The sequence below is a fragment of the Loxodonta africana genome, chromosome 1 (assembly GCF_030014295.1).
Source record: "Loxodonta africana isolate mLoxAfr1 chromosome 1, mLoxAfr1.hap2, whole genome shotgun sequence".
NCBI classification, from domain to species: Eukaryota; Metazoa; Chordata; class Mammalia; order Proboscidea; family Elephantidae; genus Loxodonta; species Loxodonta africana.
Genome location: NC_087342.1, coordinates 175,929,076 through 175,947,026, shown reverse-complemented (window position 1 = coordinate 175,947,026; position 17,951 = coordinate 175,929,076). Strand labels below are relative to the sequence as shown.

The following is a 17,951-nucleotide window of genomic DNA, read 5'->3' as shown; positions in this document are numbered from 1 at the left end:
AGATGTGTATGTTTTACTCTAGCTGTCTGTCTCTGTTTCCCTCAGCCATTCTTTTTCTCACCTGGTGCAAAATTATTAGAGAAATAACACTGCAAGGTGAAAATATATAGCTTATTCTTGATTTGGTGAGCCCATGCCTTGGCATGGCATGAGATAAATTTCAGCAAATTTCTGTCGTTCAGATGAATGGCATCCAGAAGAGGAGTCAGTCATCAGCTCATATGTGTTCTCTTTGCCATCAGCACAGTTGACTGATTCTTTAGGGCACATGTGCATGGAAGCAGCATTTTCTGGCCCTGACTCCTGCTTTCAGAAGCTGGCCAGAATCACAGCCCAGTATTGCTGTAAGCAGACAGTGCCCCACTGGAGGAATCATGCTGCCCTTGTTGGAGCCCAAAAAGAGACACTTGGTCATTTTGTTTATCAGCTATGCTTGTATTCACTCCTGGGTTGAAAACAAAAATTGCCAGAAACCATTAGTTATTGATACAAAATTTCTACTTTTAAACTCAGTCTAGCATTCAAGAAAACCAGTGTTTCCTCACCGAATAACTCGAGGCCTTTGTTTATGGAGCTGACAGATGGAGTCCCTTGATGGTGAACGCACTTGGACATATACAAGAGCCCAGGCGAGCATTCTTGGGCCAAGAGCGTTGGCCAGAAAGTTAACAAGGCTAGGTTCAGAAGGGCTGTGGACAGGGAAAGTCAGAGTAGTGAAATATCATGCATCGATATTTTCTGTTCAGTACAATTGGTACCAGGGAATTTACTGCAACTGTTTTAAAACAGATGTGCCTTGTATTCATTTTGTATACTATGTGTAGAATTAAATAAAGACAATACAAATCTGAATTATGAATTGCACCCAGTGACCAGAATACTTTCAAGGATTAACGCTAAGCAAAATTAATATTTTTAAAATATCTATTTGGTCTGAGTCATTCAAACAACCCTATACTTGTTCACTAACAGGAAATAGAAAATGGCCATGAGACAAAAACAATTCTTCAGCTAAAATGAACTCGTATGGAAATCCTACTGTGTAGAGGGCAGAAATGCAAGCAAGGATTGGACTATTGGACACATAAGCCCAAGAGCGGAGAATATTTGAGTTCTCTGCTTTCAGAAAATGTATGAAATGTAATTCGTGGACAATCTCAACATGCAAGGCAGGTAAATTGGTGAATTGACAGTTGTGTGTGTGTATGCATGTGCTTGCTCTAAAAAGATTCACCACAAGCCTTCTTTGAGGATTTGGCTTCCCTTTAGAGAAATTTAATAAACAAAAATTTAACTTAGATACTATTCAGGAACATAACTATTTCATGAAATCCAGCTCAGTGATATTGGATGAGGCGTAGAAAGCTGAAAAAGATTCAGAGTAGACCCCTGTTGGGGCAGTCCTCGTTCACTGGTGCAAGATCACCTTGCCGTTCTCCAGGAAGTGGAAGCAGCACAGACAGGCTACCATCTCAGCCTCCTGCAGTCTGTAAACTGTTTAAACATCTTCCCAAAAAGCAGAAAACTCTCATATTATTTCTGATTGTGCAATAAACATTTAAACACCGAATTAGGAGGGACTGAGATGTTTATAGTTTTAATTGTCCAGGATGTTTTACAATTATATTTAATCTTCATTCTAATAAAAAAATTTATTATAAATGAAATATCAAAACAAACAAAATTCTCCACTAAACAAGTATAAAAAGTAAATTTGGGTAACCACCTTCTCCCATTGTTGAATAATTAAGTACACACAATTTGCTGCACTTTAAAATGTTGTACAGTATTAGTAGGGTCCCATTTTTGTAAAATATATCTAAAAGAAAAACTTACGGAATGAAGTACCCCAAATATTAACACTGGTTGTCTCTGAGTAGCAGAATTTCAGTAAAGGGATTATGTCCTTTTCTGAGTGTTTCTGATCTTCACACATTTCCTACAATAGATAACCTCCCCAAAATGCCAAACCTGTTGCCATCTAGTCGATTCTGACTCATAGCAACCCTGTAGGACAAAGTAGAACTGCTCCCATAGTTTCCAAGGCTGTAATCTTTACAGAAGAAGACTGCCATATCTTTCTCCCGAAAAGCAGCTGGTGGATTCAAACCAACAACCTTTCGATTAGCAGATGAATGCTTCACCACTGCTTCACCAGGGCTCCTACAATAATGAACATGTCATTTATTGAGTACATATTAGGTGCCAGGCAGTGTGTACGTGCTTCCTCTGTCTCCTAGAGCCCTACATCTTTACAAGGTGGGTATTATCCCTGTAGATGTGGAAGCAGTGACCAAGGCAACTAATGGCTCAGGAGTAGGGGATGCAGTTTAGGCATTATCTGTCTTGTAATCACTTTGCTACAACTGAACTTTAATTGTGGCCAGAAAAAAAAAAAAGTAGTTAAAAATAAATTTAAATGCTACGTAGCCAGATCATAAGCTAGATGGAGACAATATAAAAAAGCCAAATCCAAACCCATTGCCACTGAAGAAATTCTGACTCATGGTGATGCCATGTGTTGCACAGTAGAACTGCTCCATAGGATTTCTTTGGCTGTAATCTTTACAGAAGCAGATCACAAGGCCTTTATTCCTCAGTGCTGCTGGGTGAGTTCAAACCACCAACCTTTAGGTTAGGAGTCCAGCGCAAACTACTTGCACCACCTAGGGTAACTAAATGAAGACAACATACTTCTAGGCATTTGCCGTTAAGATTTTTATTAGGTAACCCTGGTGGCGTAGTGATTAAGTGCTACAGCTGTTAACCAAGAGGTCGGCAGTTTGAAACCACCAGGCACTCCTTGGAAACTCTACGGGGCAGTTCTCCTCTGTCCTACAGGGTCGCTATGAGTCAGAATCGACTCGATGGCAGTGGGTTTAGTTTTGGGTATTTCTTAAATGTAAGATTTTTTTTTTTTTTTCGTATTTCTAAAACTATGGCATCTACTATGTATATAAAAATTTATATAAACTTTTTTTCCATTTCAGATTCTTAATTATTTTCAGTTTTTCATTAAAAGGGAAGATTGAAATTTACCTGCGTTAGTTCACAGCTTTAGTTATTTGTCCATTCTTCTAAGACACCCCAAAAGTTTGCAGTGAATTTTTTTTTCAAGCTATAAGTTTTTGCTGTCTTGATTTTGGTGAGGATCTGAGACCTCGCCCCTGGAATATTGCTTTATCATTCTCTTCCCTGCCTTTGTCTGCAGAATCAAAATTTAATTCATAAAACCAAAACCACTTCTGAACATTTACACAGTGGTTAGGCTTTGTTTTCTCCAGACCATTTTGACCTGTTTTTAAAGTTTTTAATAAGAATAGTGTTAAAATACATTGTTAGTATGGGTTTTTTCCCTTCAGTTTTGAAGTCATCCAGAGCAAACATTGTGCCTTCTCTTTACACAGTTAATACAAATCAAGATGGTGCTGAGGCACTCCCAGGTCGGGGCATGATGAAAAAGGAAGGTTTGCTGGTACAGCTTCCGGAGTGGCCTGCACTCGGTGCTTTCGCTTGTCTTGCTGGGAGAGATTGGAAGGAAGATCCTTCTCCCTCAAGTTTCTTGGTTCTTTTATGCCTTCTGCCTGGCAAGGGCAGCAAAGCTGCCATGGGAACTTAGAAGTAGCAGGGGCTGAACCCATCTTCAACCCACTTTTAAGTTTTAACACCTTCTTGATGACACACTGGCTTCTATGCAAATTCTGTTGCCTCACAATGAACACCTTGTGTAGTCACAAGATACAAGTACTAATAGTTAACATTCATTGAGTATTCGCCATGTGCTAAGACTTTTATTGTCACTGACACTTCCCAGAAATCCTGTGAGATGGGTACTATTTTTATCTCTTTTGTAAATGACAATACCAAGGCCCAGAGAGGTAAAGCAGCTAGTCTACATCCACAGCTGGTACCTTAGAGAGTCGGGGTTTATCTGAGTCCAGAGTACTAGCTCTTAACCACCACACCCTTCTTCCTTCAAATTCTGATAGTCAAAGTTCAGCATCACAAAAAGTATTTGAGCCACCTTGGGAATTCATTTTACCAGGGGATTCCATCAAGATGAGATATAGTTTGTAAATGAGGCTAATTCAGTATGATTCTTCTGTACAGGTTGCATTTCATAACCCGGATCATTTGGTCATGGCTGTGTTTTATAGAGTTTTCGTTAAATTGTTGGAGTGTCTGGTGGTGGGTATAGCATCTATCTCAAGTTGCTGCTGTGTTAGGCCTTCGGGAAAAGTCTTCTGAGGCTGGTGGGGGAACTCCTTGAACTCTTTCAAATCACTAAGCTTCAGGTAATCATAAGCTTAGAAGTGGGGAAGATACCAAAGGTTTAACTTTGAAAACACAAATCCAGCTTTGTTTTGGAATTTACTTGAACACACTGAGCCTTTGATTTATAACACAGCTGCACATGTCAACATGATGACATCTAGGTGTTTTACTTTGGATTAAAATTACCCCGGCATCTGGAACATAGTAAATGCTCATTAAATAGTTGTTTAATGACTGGATTAATGACATTATTTATAAAATTTTGAGCAACTAAGAAATGAGCTATGAGCAACCCCAGTGTGTATATGAAGGTAACAATAATACGTAAGTGTATCCTTGGTACTCTATAGAGGGCTTGACTATCTCTATAAAAATATTTTTTATGTTCATAGTGTCTTTTAGCTAAAGATCTTAATGTTTTATACACCAGTTAATTTTCAAAATACCACTTTTAGGAAGGTGAGTGACACACTCCTCATTTATAGATGAAGAATTTGCGGTTGAGACTGGTGAAGTGTGCTAACTGAAGATTAATTAACTGCAGTGTGGGAGACTTGTCTTCAGCTTCATTCTCTGCCTGTGACCTGCTCTTTGACCTTTGGGAAGCATGTAGCCTCCTACTGTCCAGCCCTCCCCCGTATAAAAAAGGGAGCATTTCTGACTTAATTACCCACTTTAAAGGAGACGTAATAGCTTAGCTATGTATTTTGTTTCTAAGTATACGACTAACGTATTTCTAGCCATTTGGCCCCGAATACTTTTTTTACTCCACACAGTTCCACAAAGTGCACGCCAAGCAGATGGTACAGACAAGCACATGGTTTATTTACAGCCAGTACAGTAGACTAAGGCATATGTGCTAACCCCTCTTATACCCACTCCATGGGAGCCATTACCACATCCACTTAGATGAAAGAGTCTCAGGGTTTTGCTGTGGGCATTTCTGTTACACTCCCCAGAAGCATCACCATCTGCCCAGCCTCCTCCCCAAGGCCCTGGCACCCTCCCCTTCTGCCCGGTTGGTCCTGGGCCCCACTCCTTCAGAATGCCCTTTCTTCATTTACATACAGTGTTGACATCAGCTGCTGTTTTTCACTTAATCTATTATAACTCTAAACCTGTCTAAATTCCACCCAAGAATGTAGAAGACTATTTAAAAGGCTGTTGGGCAGTTTAGTCCTACTACAATTCCATAGACATTATTGAGCACCTCCACAAGATAAACTTTCTGTTGAGTCCTAGGGTGCAGAGAGTCCTAGGACCTGCACCCTGAGAGCTGGCACATATTTTTCTTCCTTCTTGCTGTGGTCTCAAGGCTGCCACTTTCCTTGTCATCTCTGAGGCCTGGTGAGCCAGCAGCTGTCAGGTAGCAAGACTTCATGTATCTGGTGGACTAAACACCACCCTCCACTTTCTGCACCAAGGAATTACGAGCATGCTTTTATTCTTTCTCAGATATTCTCCCTGCGTAAATTATTATTAAGTATGTTGAAAGAGCAATGTTTCAGAAATATTTTCTACTCAAAATATTTCTGGGGAAAAAATCATTTTTATCACTGCCTTTTCCCAAAACGACAATAGCAAATATCAGCTAGAATGTTATTTTTGATAGTGCATTGTTGGGTTATGGAATTGAAAGAGGCTTAAAAATCCACTCATATGACCTAGTGTGGGAGTTTTCTTGGCTACATAATACATAGTAATAAATATAATATTTGTAGCTATATATATGTAGATAACGTATAATGTAGACATTGCCTTTTTCAGGATTCTACCACATTCATTTCATCATTTGTGCCTCACAATCATTTTTCTAGATGGACAGAGCAAGCTTATTAACCCATTTTATTGGTAAAGAAACAGACAAGTACTACAGATGTGGTCTAGCCTGTACACACATGGTGGGATACTGACCCCTTTGGTTTCACTGGCCTTGTGCAAATGATCTTTTTTTAAATCCTACAATAAGACTTTACATATAACCCTAACAGATAATAACTTTTTCTTGGTTATTCTTCCAAACTATTAGGTCATCCAAGGGTTTGCAAGTCTTTTTCTTTTGCTTTGTGTTATATTAATTCTCGTCACCATAGACATTTTCCCTGTAATCATTACTGCTGCAGAAGAGCAGCCTATAGAACCTCTGTGGGTCATTGTCTTGTTCAGAACTTGTTTCAGTTGCAAGAATAGAGACTCCCTCAAGATGCTTTGGGTAAAGAAAGTTTGTTGCTGCCATGTGGAGAAATCTCATAGAATCTAAGAACAAGAAACAGCAGCAAGGTAGCCTTCATGGGAATCTGAAAGCTGCAAGGAACAAAGCCCACTCTTCATCTCTAAGTCTCTGGTCTCTGCATCTTCTGCCTGTCTGCTCCATACTTTCGGATCTATAGACCAACTGCCTCTGCTTGTCCTCAGCCCATAATGGACCCACAGCCCTCAAGTTCACATGATCAGTCAATTTAGCAACCAATCTGGTTGGCTTAATTTATCTAGTTACGGCAAGCCACACAACTTGTAGGTTGCTAGCCAGCATGAGGGTGGGCCTTCTTTGGGTCAGTTTTACCCCTATCCAGTCAGATGCAGCTGAATAAGCTATGGTCACATGGCCTGCTCCTGAGCTGTGAGCAGGACAGATTCCCAGAAAACAGGACAAGGAGGGTACAGTCACCCAAATACTTATATATAGTACAGTCATGGCTTGAGAGACCCCAAAACAGAAAACGATATTTTGCTTTTGTCCCTAAACAAGTCTTTTTGTGAAAATGAATTCTATTAGAATGAGGAGCACAGAAACATTTTGACCATACAGCCCCGTGTTTGTTATATTTATAGGCCCAAACCCTATGTTATATGAACACTCCCAGAGAATCAGCTACTGTCTATTATGGCATGTTTAAAACTTCTAGTTGAATCTAAATTGTATGACCAGTAAAATTAAAGTCTGTTTATGTCCTAGTTCTAGCAACTAAGTCTAAAGAAATTCACAAATGAAATCATGTGACATAAGAAAGCATCCCTCTATCTTATATAACTGAAACTGAGGTTCTAGAATGAATAGTTTCTGCCTATATGCACATTCAGTGGACAGCAGGCTGAGGACAGTCATGTTTGCAACATCCATCAGCTGGTCCTGGGCAACGCCTGCTCCCTGTGCCAAGCAACTCCAATTATTCTTTTGTAAACACACTTTTATTCATTGAGGAGCAGTTGCTTGCCAATGCATCATACAATTATATAGTGAAGAACAATGGATGTATTGTAGAAATATTTTAAAACAAACAGCAGACAGTGCATAGGAAAAAGGCCACAGCTCCGGAGTGAGGTCTGCTGATGTGTGGTATTTAGCAAAGTGCAGGCCATAAATAAGGATCCAGAAGGACTGAACCCTTTGTTTCAAGCACTCTTTCCTGGAATGGGCCTGTCAGTGTGTGGGTGGGTTTGGGGGAGGGGCGCAGAGAGCAGGGGCACATAGGAGTATGGGAGGGTGAGTGCATAAAAAGAAAAAAGATACCATAAATTGGTTGAGTTAGTACTTTTTGAGTTCTGAACCAAAACGAACATAAAGTTTATGTTTTTCGAGGAGATCAGAATATGGGGTTCTGGGTGACTTGAGATGAAACAAGGCCAAAGTGAAATGTCCAGGAGATTGACAGTTCACAGAGGAGGTGACTATTGAGAGTGTTTTTCCTGATCAGTACCACAGAATATGCAATATTTTTACCAGACCAACATCAAAAGGATTCACATACCATGAGAGATGGCTTTTGTGATTTACCTACCCTGGGTGATCCTGGATAGGTAATTCACTGACAGTTCTTATGTGAATCAGAGGAAGTTCTTATGTGAATCATGCTATAATGACAGCCAGGGGCCCCCTTGTTAGACCTGATGCCGGTGAACCGGAATAGCATTTAGCTTATCTTCTTCTCACTTTGTAGTTTATATTCCCATATTTTCATCCTACTACTAATATAAATCTTTAAACCTTAATGTTTAAACATTTACCACAGGCATCTCTGTTACGTTGTATGGACAAGATAGGGTTCAGATTACAAAGCAGTTTTACTACATTTTTATTGCTCTTTTTGAGCTGCAGCCCTTCGGCCAGAAGAGCTACTATCTTCAAGGACAGAACTGATTATTTATAAGCCAATAAAGTTAGTCATTATTGCTTATGTGATGGCAGTAAGAACTAAAACCCAGGTCTCCTGATTCATGAGGCATACTTAACATTAGATCCCTGTTTCTCAAACTTTAGTCATTTATATACCACCTTCTAACTTTTACTATATCTATGTAAAACCTATATTATTTATGTAATATTTTTCCTTAAATTTATTTTTTGTACTAATTTTTAAAAGAAACTTATATAACTGCCTAGAGTTGAAAACCAGTATCATTTGATATAAATAGATGGTAATTATGAAAATAAACAAGTAAAAATAAGAGTGTTAACCAAATTCTTGTAAATGCCCTTGCCTGCAAAAGACACCAAGCCTAAAGCCTCACTTCTCTCTGATGAAGAGAGAGATTAGCAGGTGGTGTAAAGAGAGGTGTTGCAGACATACAAACATCCGACTGAGGCTTTGGTGTTTGAGAAGGCTTGAAAAGTATTGAAAAAGGAATCCCTTTCTCATTTTGTGATTCTGTGTTATTTAATACGACCTACCATCTGTCGTGTGCCTCTGAAATGACCTAGTGTATCCCCAGAGCTCACATAGCTCCGTGGCCCACACTGCTGATCCAGAGAACTCAGGACTGCTGCCTTCACTATGCCAGTGAAACAGGTATACATGGATCCAGGGAAACTTAAAAGTCGTTTGTCAGGTAACCCACCACAGGTGACCATAGAATGGAGAATGGCAATCAAATACAGTTCCTCCTGAGGACTTCTGTAGTTTACTGGAACAAACATTAAGTTAGCGGAAGTTGAAAAATGAAATAAATCCACCCCTCAACCCATTTGTTTCGGGCCACCTGACACTATAAAAAAAAAAAAAGACACTATAGTGTGCATTTAATCATCTGGTAATATGGAGGTGGAGTGTCTAGGTGGTGCAAACATTAACACGCTAAGCTGCTAACTGAAAGGTTGGCAATTCTAGTCCATCAGAGGCACCATGGAAGAAAGATGTAGTGATCTACTTCCAGAACATCAGCCACTGAAAACCCTATGGAGCACAGTTCTTCTCTGACACACATGTGGGGTTTCCATGAGTTGAAGTCAACTCAATAGTAACTGGGTTTTTTTCGATATGGAGGTGAAACCTAATTGGAAAATCATATATATTTAAAAGAAAAGATATGTTTGATCAAAGTTAAAATTTTTCCCAGTCTAAAAACATATTTATTTTTGCTTCTTTTAGAAAGATAGCAACAGTGGCTTCATTAAACCTTACGAGCCAACTCAAAGCAACTAACAACAGTAGCAGCCCTGTTAAGTTTAATGAAATTACACGGAGGCCTTAATACTGGCTAAAGTAAAATATAGTTTGTTTCATGGAGTCGGTGCTTGGTAAATATCTGATGAATACTTTTGTGGATTTATGTTTAAATGCTCCTCTGGAAAAAAGTTGTGTCCTTTTGAAAATCACTGGTATGATTCTATGGGAACCTATCCTATCAGGTGGTTGAGTCTGTGGGCGTGGCAGCGGCTGTAGAAGCTTCAGCATTGTGTGTGTGGAATGCTGATCTCTGTAAAGATGCAAAAGGTTTGACCTTCCCTGGCATGTTTTCTTTAGAGGTATTGTACCTGGCATCTTTCATTTGTGCCTCTGCATCAAAACACTTCCCACCCTCTTTGCTCTGTGCCCTTGAACATTGATCTCAGTGGACTCTATCAGTGGTCTCCTTTGCCTCTGGCTTCTAGTTGGGTTTAGAACGTGAGAACACTGTGAGATTGGAGAGAGGGGAAGAATGAGGTCAGGATATTTATTGCCTTATGAGGTCTCCTCTGACTGGCATTGGCCTTCAGATGACAGTCACAGCTCCTGTTAGGCAGCCCTCTCCACTCACCTTTCTGTCCCAGGTTCAGGTATCTGTTTCCTCACCTCTCCCTTCAGAAGTGTAACATGCCCTGCCCCTAGCTGCTGCCCTCCCACTACTGGCTCAGGGGACTGCACTAGGCTTTGTGGTTTCCCTACTTGTAAATAATCCTTTATTAAATTCTTAATCACAGTTTGAGGGTATCAATTGTTTCCTGCTGGAACCCTGACTGATAGAGTGTGCTCTTGAGATTTGCCGCCTTGGTGTCTTTGTAAAACAGCAAAGCCACCTGGTTCCGGCGGACTGACCTCTCACCTTGCCTTTAATGGCAGTGCTCTCCATTCCCATATGGTTCTCAAACTTGCAGTGCTTCACAGTCACCTAGGGAGGTTGTGAAAAGGCAGGTGTGTGGGCCCCACCCCTTAACCTACTCCCTTGCCTTGGGAGCTCTGAGGACAGCTCTAAGGTTCTTGCAGTGATTGACCTTTTGTAGTTTACTAGGAGCCATGGTGGTGCAACGGTTAAGTGCTCAGCTGGTAAACCAAAAGTTTGACCATTTGAACCCACCCAGTGGCTGTGTGAGAGAAAGACCTGGCAATCTGCTCCTGTAAAGATTACAGCTTAGAAAGCCCTTTGGGGCATTCTACTCTGCAACATTTGGGGTTGCCATGAGTCAAAAATCGACTCGATGGCACCCAGCAGCAACAACAGACACAGCTTGATAATTTATAGTACCATAAACCTGGTCAGCCCTCTGAGCAGATAACTAAGGACCACTAAAAAAGAAAAAAAAGAAAAAAAACCTGTTGCCGTCGAGTCGATCCAGACTTATAGTGACCCTGTAGGACAGAGTAGTGCTGTCCCATGGGGTTTCCAAGAAGTGGCTGGTGGATTTGAACTGCCAACCTTTTGGTTAGCAACCAAACTCCAAATCACTACACCACCAGGGCTTGGGCATTAGATCCCTGCTTTTTTTGCCATTTTTCTACTCTTACTGGGAGTGAGCGAGTGACAGAATGAGAGAAACACCAGCTGATTACAAATAAGAATTCTTCTAAAAAATACAATATAAGAAAAAAATTAGACAGGAAAATGACTCTTTCAACTCCTCGTTATTAACAATGAAGTGATGCATTTACAGGAATGACCAGATTCCTCCTGCCTCACTGTTCAAGATTTTGAAGAAAAGAGGCTTTCCTAGTATCCAGGAGTAAAGCCCAGGGCCTGTCTTGCCATGGAGACACACAGACAGGCTTTTCTCACCATCATCTACTAAGAAAAAAATTCTTGTAGATTACCAAAGAATAACTAAAGATATGAACTATATTCATCTAAATACTAGACACTGTTTTCTCTCCAACAAAATGCTACAAATAAGTTCTCTGTTAATATAAATTCTTTCAGTAGAGCCCTTGTTACATGCCCGTAAGTGCTTAGTCTCTCCCTGTCAGTTAACAGACCCTGAGAAAGCATCAGCGTTCTTCTCTCCTAAGGAGAAGTGAAATCCAAGCTCAGTGTCCCGAATAAAACAGATGGGTGTAGTAGACAATGAACCTCATTTCCAAAAAGACAGGAGATCAAATCCTGCCTGGACCAGGGAGTCCATTTCTCCTTCTTAGGCTGTTGGGAGGATTAAATGAGAATGTAAAGTTCTTGGACATTTTAAATTCTCAGACAGGATTATTCCCGGCCTCCAACCACCACCCCTACCCCACCTCACCCCCATCCGTACCAGAACTCTGTTTTCATCTAAAAAGTTCACATGCTAATCTCAAGATATAAAAATAAACAGGAGGTATATTCTGCTGAGTCAATGGGGCAGACCCCACATGCCTCCAGCTTATAATATTAAAAATAATAAGACAAAATTTCTCAATCTCAAACTAAAATTAATTCACCTCATCTTGAGCAATGAGCCAGAACACATAGCACCTCTGTCTTCCCAGAAGGTTGAATGTGGATCAGTCACTTTGCTGAGGGCTAATTGCTTGAGATGGATAGTAAATGTGTTATGTAATATTTTTGGCTTTTAGTTCATTTTAAGCCTTGTCCTTTTCATGGTTTGCATAAGTCCTTTAACTGATGGATGTGGACATTAAGATACAGAATTGTGTAATTAGCCCAAGAGACAGAAAGGGCCACATAAATCACAGACTACATCAGCATGAGACCAGAAAAACTAGATGGTGACCAGCTACAACTGATGATTGCCCTGACAGGGAACACAACAGAGAATCCCTGATGGAGCAGGAGAGCCGTGGTATGCAGACCTCAAATTCTCATAAAAAGACCGGACTTAATGGTCTGAGATTAGAAGGACTCCAGAGGTCATGTTCCCCAGACCTTCTGTTAGCCCAAGACTGGAGCCATTCCCAAAGCTGATCTTCAGACAGGGATTGGACTGGACTATAAAGTAGAAAATGATACTGGTGAGAAGTGAGCTTCTTGGCTCAAGTAGTCATATGAGACTATGTGGGCAGCTCCTGTCTGAGGGAAGATGAGAAGACAGAAGGGGACAGAAGCTGGATGAATGGACATGGGGAATACAGGGTGGAGAGAAGGAGTGTGCTATCTCATTAGGGGGAGAGCAACTAGGAGTACATAGCAAGATGTATATAAATTTTTGTACGAGAGACTGACTTGATTTGTAAACTTATAGCACAATAAAAATTTAAAAAAATAGAAGATACAGAGTTGTCCTTGATAGAGTAACTTAGGAGCAGGGATATGTTCAAGGAGGGCAGAGCTGGCCCTGAGCAGGACTCCACCTGATCTGGTAGTGCTTCAGTTGCACTGATTGAGTGTGGCCCACCCTCTCAGACTATCCTCTACCTCCTCCGGGGTTGCGTACGAACCATCAAGACTGATTAGCTCTTGAGCAATCAGTTCTTAATGGCCCCTGAAGTCATTTTTGATTCACATTCAAGAGCCAGAAGTTACAAGCTCGTGCAGTTGTGTTTCATATCTGGACACGAGGTGGTCAAAAAGGAGAAAGTTCAGTCAGGCAATGTTTTTTCCACAATCTAAATTGGATGGTGGGACTAGGAGACCCTGGGAACAGGTCTCCTAGAGAGTGGCCGCCGGCAGGGGGCAGGAAGACTAGATGTAGTTTTCTCTGGAAGGTTAAACTTGATCAAATGGCAAAAGAAGCAGAATTTACCAAAAAAAAAAAAAAAAAATGCCTACATAATTGACAAATCTCTATCTAAAGCAGTGTTTCTCAAATTGTGTGCTTTTGCTCCCTGTGGGACATTTGCCAATGTCTGAAGACTGACTTCCTGCTCTGCCCTGTTCTACTTCCCCCTTCCCTTTGCCCCTTATCCACAGTAGGTCTTCAACTTCCATCAGAGCTGTTGTGTGTGGACTCAGAAGAGAGAAAAGGAAAACGCTAGGAAAGCAGAAACGTATTAGAGCAACTATTGTAGAACCAGTTCCTAGGTGGTACCAGCCTCCCTCATCCAAGATGCCTTTCTTTCATCCAGCCTGCATGTTTTTCACTTCAGTTTTTACATGGCCTCTAATTCTATTAATTTGAGGAAATAAATGACATTAAAAAAAAATTGCTTCAGAGGGCATTGATAACTCATTAAATGATCAGTGACACATGCCTATGAATTAATCCAATCAAGTTTCTCAGGCAGGAGAAAGAGGCTTTGTTGGAAAGTGTGGTCAGGAGAATTCGGGCACCTCAGAAGGAAGGACGCAGGTAGGGTGTGTGGTGATGTGAAGGCAGTAGGAGGACTGGAAAGGCTGCAATAGTAGAAGGGTGAGAGGATTTAGGAGAAAGAAACTTGAGCCACATGGACCCTTGTTCCTAAGAAGTCAGGCCAGCAGTAGTTTATTCTGTGTAAGACTAGTTTGGTGGGGGCAGTCTGGTACCTAACACCAACAATAGCTGTGTCTAGCACATGTAGGATTGTCAGATTTAGGGGGAAAAAAAAAAAAACTAGAATGCCAAACTAAATTTGAATTTCAAATTAAAAAAAACAGGTATTTTCATATAAGAATGTCTCAAATTGTTTATCTGAAATTCAAATTTACCTGGGCGTCCTGAATTTTATCTGGTGGTATTCAGAATGGCTGAGCACCTGACATTTAGCAGTTCTGTGAGAAAGGCGTTATTTGCCCTACATTAGTGATGGGAAAGCTGAGGTTAAGAGGGCTTGTGGTGTACAGCATCTTAGGGTGGTAGGAGAGCTGGGATTCAGACCCAGATATGTCTGCCTCCAAAGCTGGTATTCCTAATACCTAGAATATCCATGGAGAGTGCATTCTAGAGCCAAACAACAGACTTACAAACTTAGGCCAGATGAAGAAAGGGGACTAGAAAGAGTTGAGGTTGGCGGAGGGCTCCACTCCCTGAGAGGCCTCTCAGAAAGGCATGGAGAGCTCGCAGACTGAGCAAGGCTCTGGGAGATGAACCCTCAGGGGCAGGCTTAGAATAGAAGCCTGGAAGAAACATAAGGATAGCCTGGTCTCCTTTCTTTATTTTATAATAAAACTGAGGCCCAACAAGGTGAAGTGCCCACAAAAATCACGGAAAAAATGATCGCCAAAGCCTAGAGCGGAATCAGGGTTTCTTAAGTCCTCATTAAGTTCTTTCCACTACGTGGTGCTGACATAACAGATTCTTATTAAAACCTCCAAGTTTACACAAAACACTACTTTATGTACAGCACCCACTTAGGCTAACCTTGTGGGAAGGCCACATTCTGCTTATGAGTCACCACCCTCGTTTTCTTTTCTGTTGGTAAGTACTGCCTAGGTAGCCTCTGTTCTCAAGAGGCTGGGTCATATTTTATATCCCAATTCACAAAGACCAACCAAAAAAACCAAACTTTTTGCCGTTGAGTTGATTCTGACTCTTAGCGACCCTACAGAACAGAGTAGAACTGCCCCATGGAGCTTCTAAGGAGCTCCTGGTGGATTTAACTGCGGACCTCTTGATTAGCAGCTGTAGCACTTAACCACTACGCCACCAGGGCTTCCTCACAAAGACCAGGCACCAAAAAATCCAGGTTATGCCATTCATTGCATTGGATGGTGTTTGGAGCATGGTATGCGTGTTTCCCCACCACTCATCTGTGAGTTTGTGGTACTGTGTTGCAACTATTTAAAATACCAGCTGATCACCCATGGTGGACAGGTTTGAGCAGAGCTTACCTACAAGACAGACTAGGAAGAAAGAACTGGCGATCTGCTTCTGAAAATTAGCCCATGAAAACCCTATGGATCACTACAGAATATTGTCTGATACAATACTGGAAAGGAGCTCTAGTGGCGCAGTGGTTAAGCACTCAGCTGCTAAAGGTCAGCAGTTTGAACCCACCAGCTGCTTCACGGGAGAAAGATGTGGCAGTCTTCTACCATAAAGATTACAACCTTGGAAACCCTATGGGTTAGTTCTACTCTGTCCTGTAGAGTCACTGTGAGTTGGAACCGACTTGATAACAGGTTTGGTTTTGGTTTATGGTGCTGGAAGATCAGTCCTTTAGATTGGATGGCAAACGAAATACATAATTACCATAACAATGGGCTGGAGCATACCAGCAATAATATAGATGGTTTTTTTTTTTTTATAGGTGACACAAGGCCAGGCAGAGTTTCGTTCTGTTGTACATAGGGTACCAGAGCCAACTCAATGGTAGCTAACAACAATAACAACGTATGTTTCCAAAATCCTGGTACTCGGGAGAGTGAAAGAGAAACCTAAAATTTTGCTTCCTTCTGGCTTAAAAAAATAAAATCACTGACTTCTAAAGTAGAGTAGAGGAATAGTCAACAGCAGCTGTTTTTGAGCTATAACAGAGACCTCTGCAGGGAAGAAAAGAATGAGTCAGGCAAGGCTGATGCTTATTCTCAGGTCAACGTTTCTATCCCCCGATTCCTCCCAAGGCCTGGGGGTTTTATGGTGAGAGATGTGCCCCCAAACCTGACTTTGCCCCTGTTTTGTTCCGAATCGTTAAGTATAATTTCCATATATTTCAGGACCATGATGCCTCTTCCTGGCTCTTAAATGTTCTTTTCAAGTTTATTTGGTTTAATTTAGCAGCTTTTAGTATAAACTATGGATTTGAGGATAACACTTCTGTGAAACCAGTGGCTGTATCCAAGCTGTCTTATCCCCTCAGTAAAGCAGCACCTGGTGAGCTATTTAGAGGAGAGAAGGTCATTTATGGGGAAGAAGACACTTTTCTGGTTCTCTGTTCATGTGGTTCGCTCCCTTCCTGACATGGTGAATATTTTGTGATGCTTCCTTGGAAAGCAAGAAATCCCTTATTAACATAACGTGGCTTCTTAGGGAAGCTGAAATTCTGTGCGCTTTTCTACAAATTGTTTCTGCAGGTTAATTATACGTTTGCACTCTTTGCCACAGAAATGAAATTATTCTTGGCAAGTTGTTTCTGTTTTATCTCAGGATTGGTAGTGTTAAACATTAGTCAGCGTTAGCCAAAGCAAAGACACCCTGTTAATCAGGTTCTTATATTACCCTTTATCTCAGTAGTTGCCCCTGCCTAAGGAGTGGCTGGCTCAAAACATTATGAAGTGCGTTACTTCCTTCCCTGATTTTAACAATATTTCTACTTCACTCTTCACAGATTGGAGAATGTGAAACTAAAAAGGCTAGGCTATGTGATAAATGAAGCTGACCAGAATCTGAACAGCTTTATAATTTGCGGTCCTCAATTCAGGGAAACTTGAGAGTGACAAAGACCTCTTGGACGTTGATTTATGTTATCTGTAGACTTTTAAAAATGGTATGTAAGGTAACTTTGTGAGTTAATCCTTAAAAGCAGCATATTTTGAAAAAATTTTTTAATGAAGCTCAAATAATGGAAGTAGTTGGATTAATATTTTTAGAGGAGCCAAATAAACATATGCCCTGAAAGCACCTGATTCAGGGAAAAACAAGAAACTACCAATTAACCAAGAACAATGCTTAGAGGGTAAGTATAAAGAGGGAGAATGCCCTTTGAGCTCAAGTAGTGGCCTCCGAAGGCTATGGCGAAGCTACTTTTTCTAGGGAGGTAGAGAACCCTGTGAACAGTTCTCAAAGCAGATGGGTCTTCTCTCCAGAGGAAGGTGGGTAAACAGCTAGGCTGTTTACCTTTTTTCTCTCATGTAGGGAACTTCAACTGGATTCTGGCCATGTTCTTGTCCCAGATTTTATTTTCCCAGAAAATCATGTATGGTTGAGAAATCTAGACGTTTTACCCAGTTTCTTCAGACTCACTCTGCATCCTTCTTCGTAAATAGTCAGTGGTTATATATGGCATTGTTAACTTGGGGTGTGTAGATAGCTTATCTGCCAAGTAGGCTGCAAATATGTTGAAGGTCTAGATAGTATCTGATAGTTCTCTGTAATCTTCACGATCACCTAAACAGTATCTTGTACCCTGTTCAGTCACCTATTACTGAGATTTTCCCCTGGTGCCAAACAACTTCATGCAGGTCTTTGTAGGGAGCTAAGATGGAGGCAAAGCCTTTCTCTCAAAGGCTGTCCCAGCGTGTAGATAACAAGACTCATGCACATCTATTACCAGTGGAAATAAGAGAAAGGAATAATCCAAAAACAACGCACAGCCCAGCTACCATTTACACTTGTCACAGTCTCAGACACACTTGCTGTTTTTATAACGGGCTCATGTTTTTCTAGTATGATATGGACCACCAAAGAGACCCCTCAGTTT

At 41.0% G+C, this 17,951-nt stretch overlaps 1 protein-coding gene across 6 annotated transcripts in view; it reads left to right on the top strand.

The window, feature by feature from the left end:
- Positions 1 to 17,951, top strand: part of FYN (FYN proto-oncogene, Src family tyrosine kinase) — a 237,988-nt gene that overhangs the window by 67,028 nt on the left and 153,009 nt on the right. Inside the window, exon 3 of one of the 6 annotated variants that reach the window (XM_064289947.1) lies at positions 973 to 1,169. The exons of 4 other annotated variants lie outside the window; for them this stretch is intronic. The gene's annotated coding sequence lies outside the window, so the exon portion shown is untranslated. Of the gene's footprint in view, positions 1 to 972; positions 1,174 to 17,951 lie in introns of all 6 variants that reach the window. One more of the 6 variants, XM_023542304.2, reaches the window with a different exon arrangement.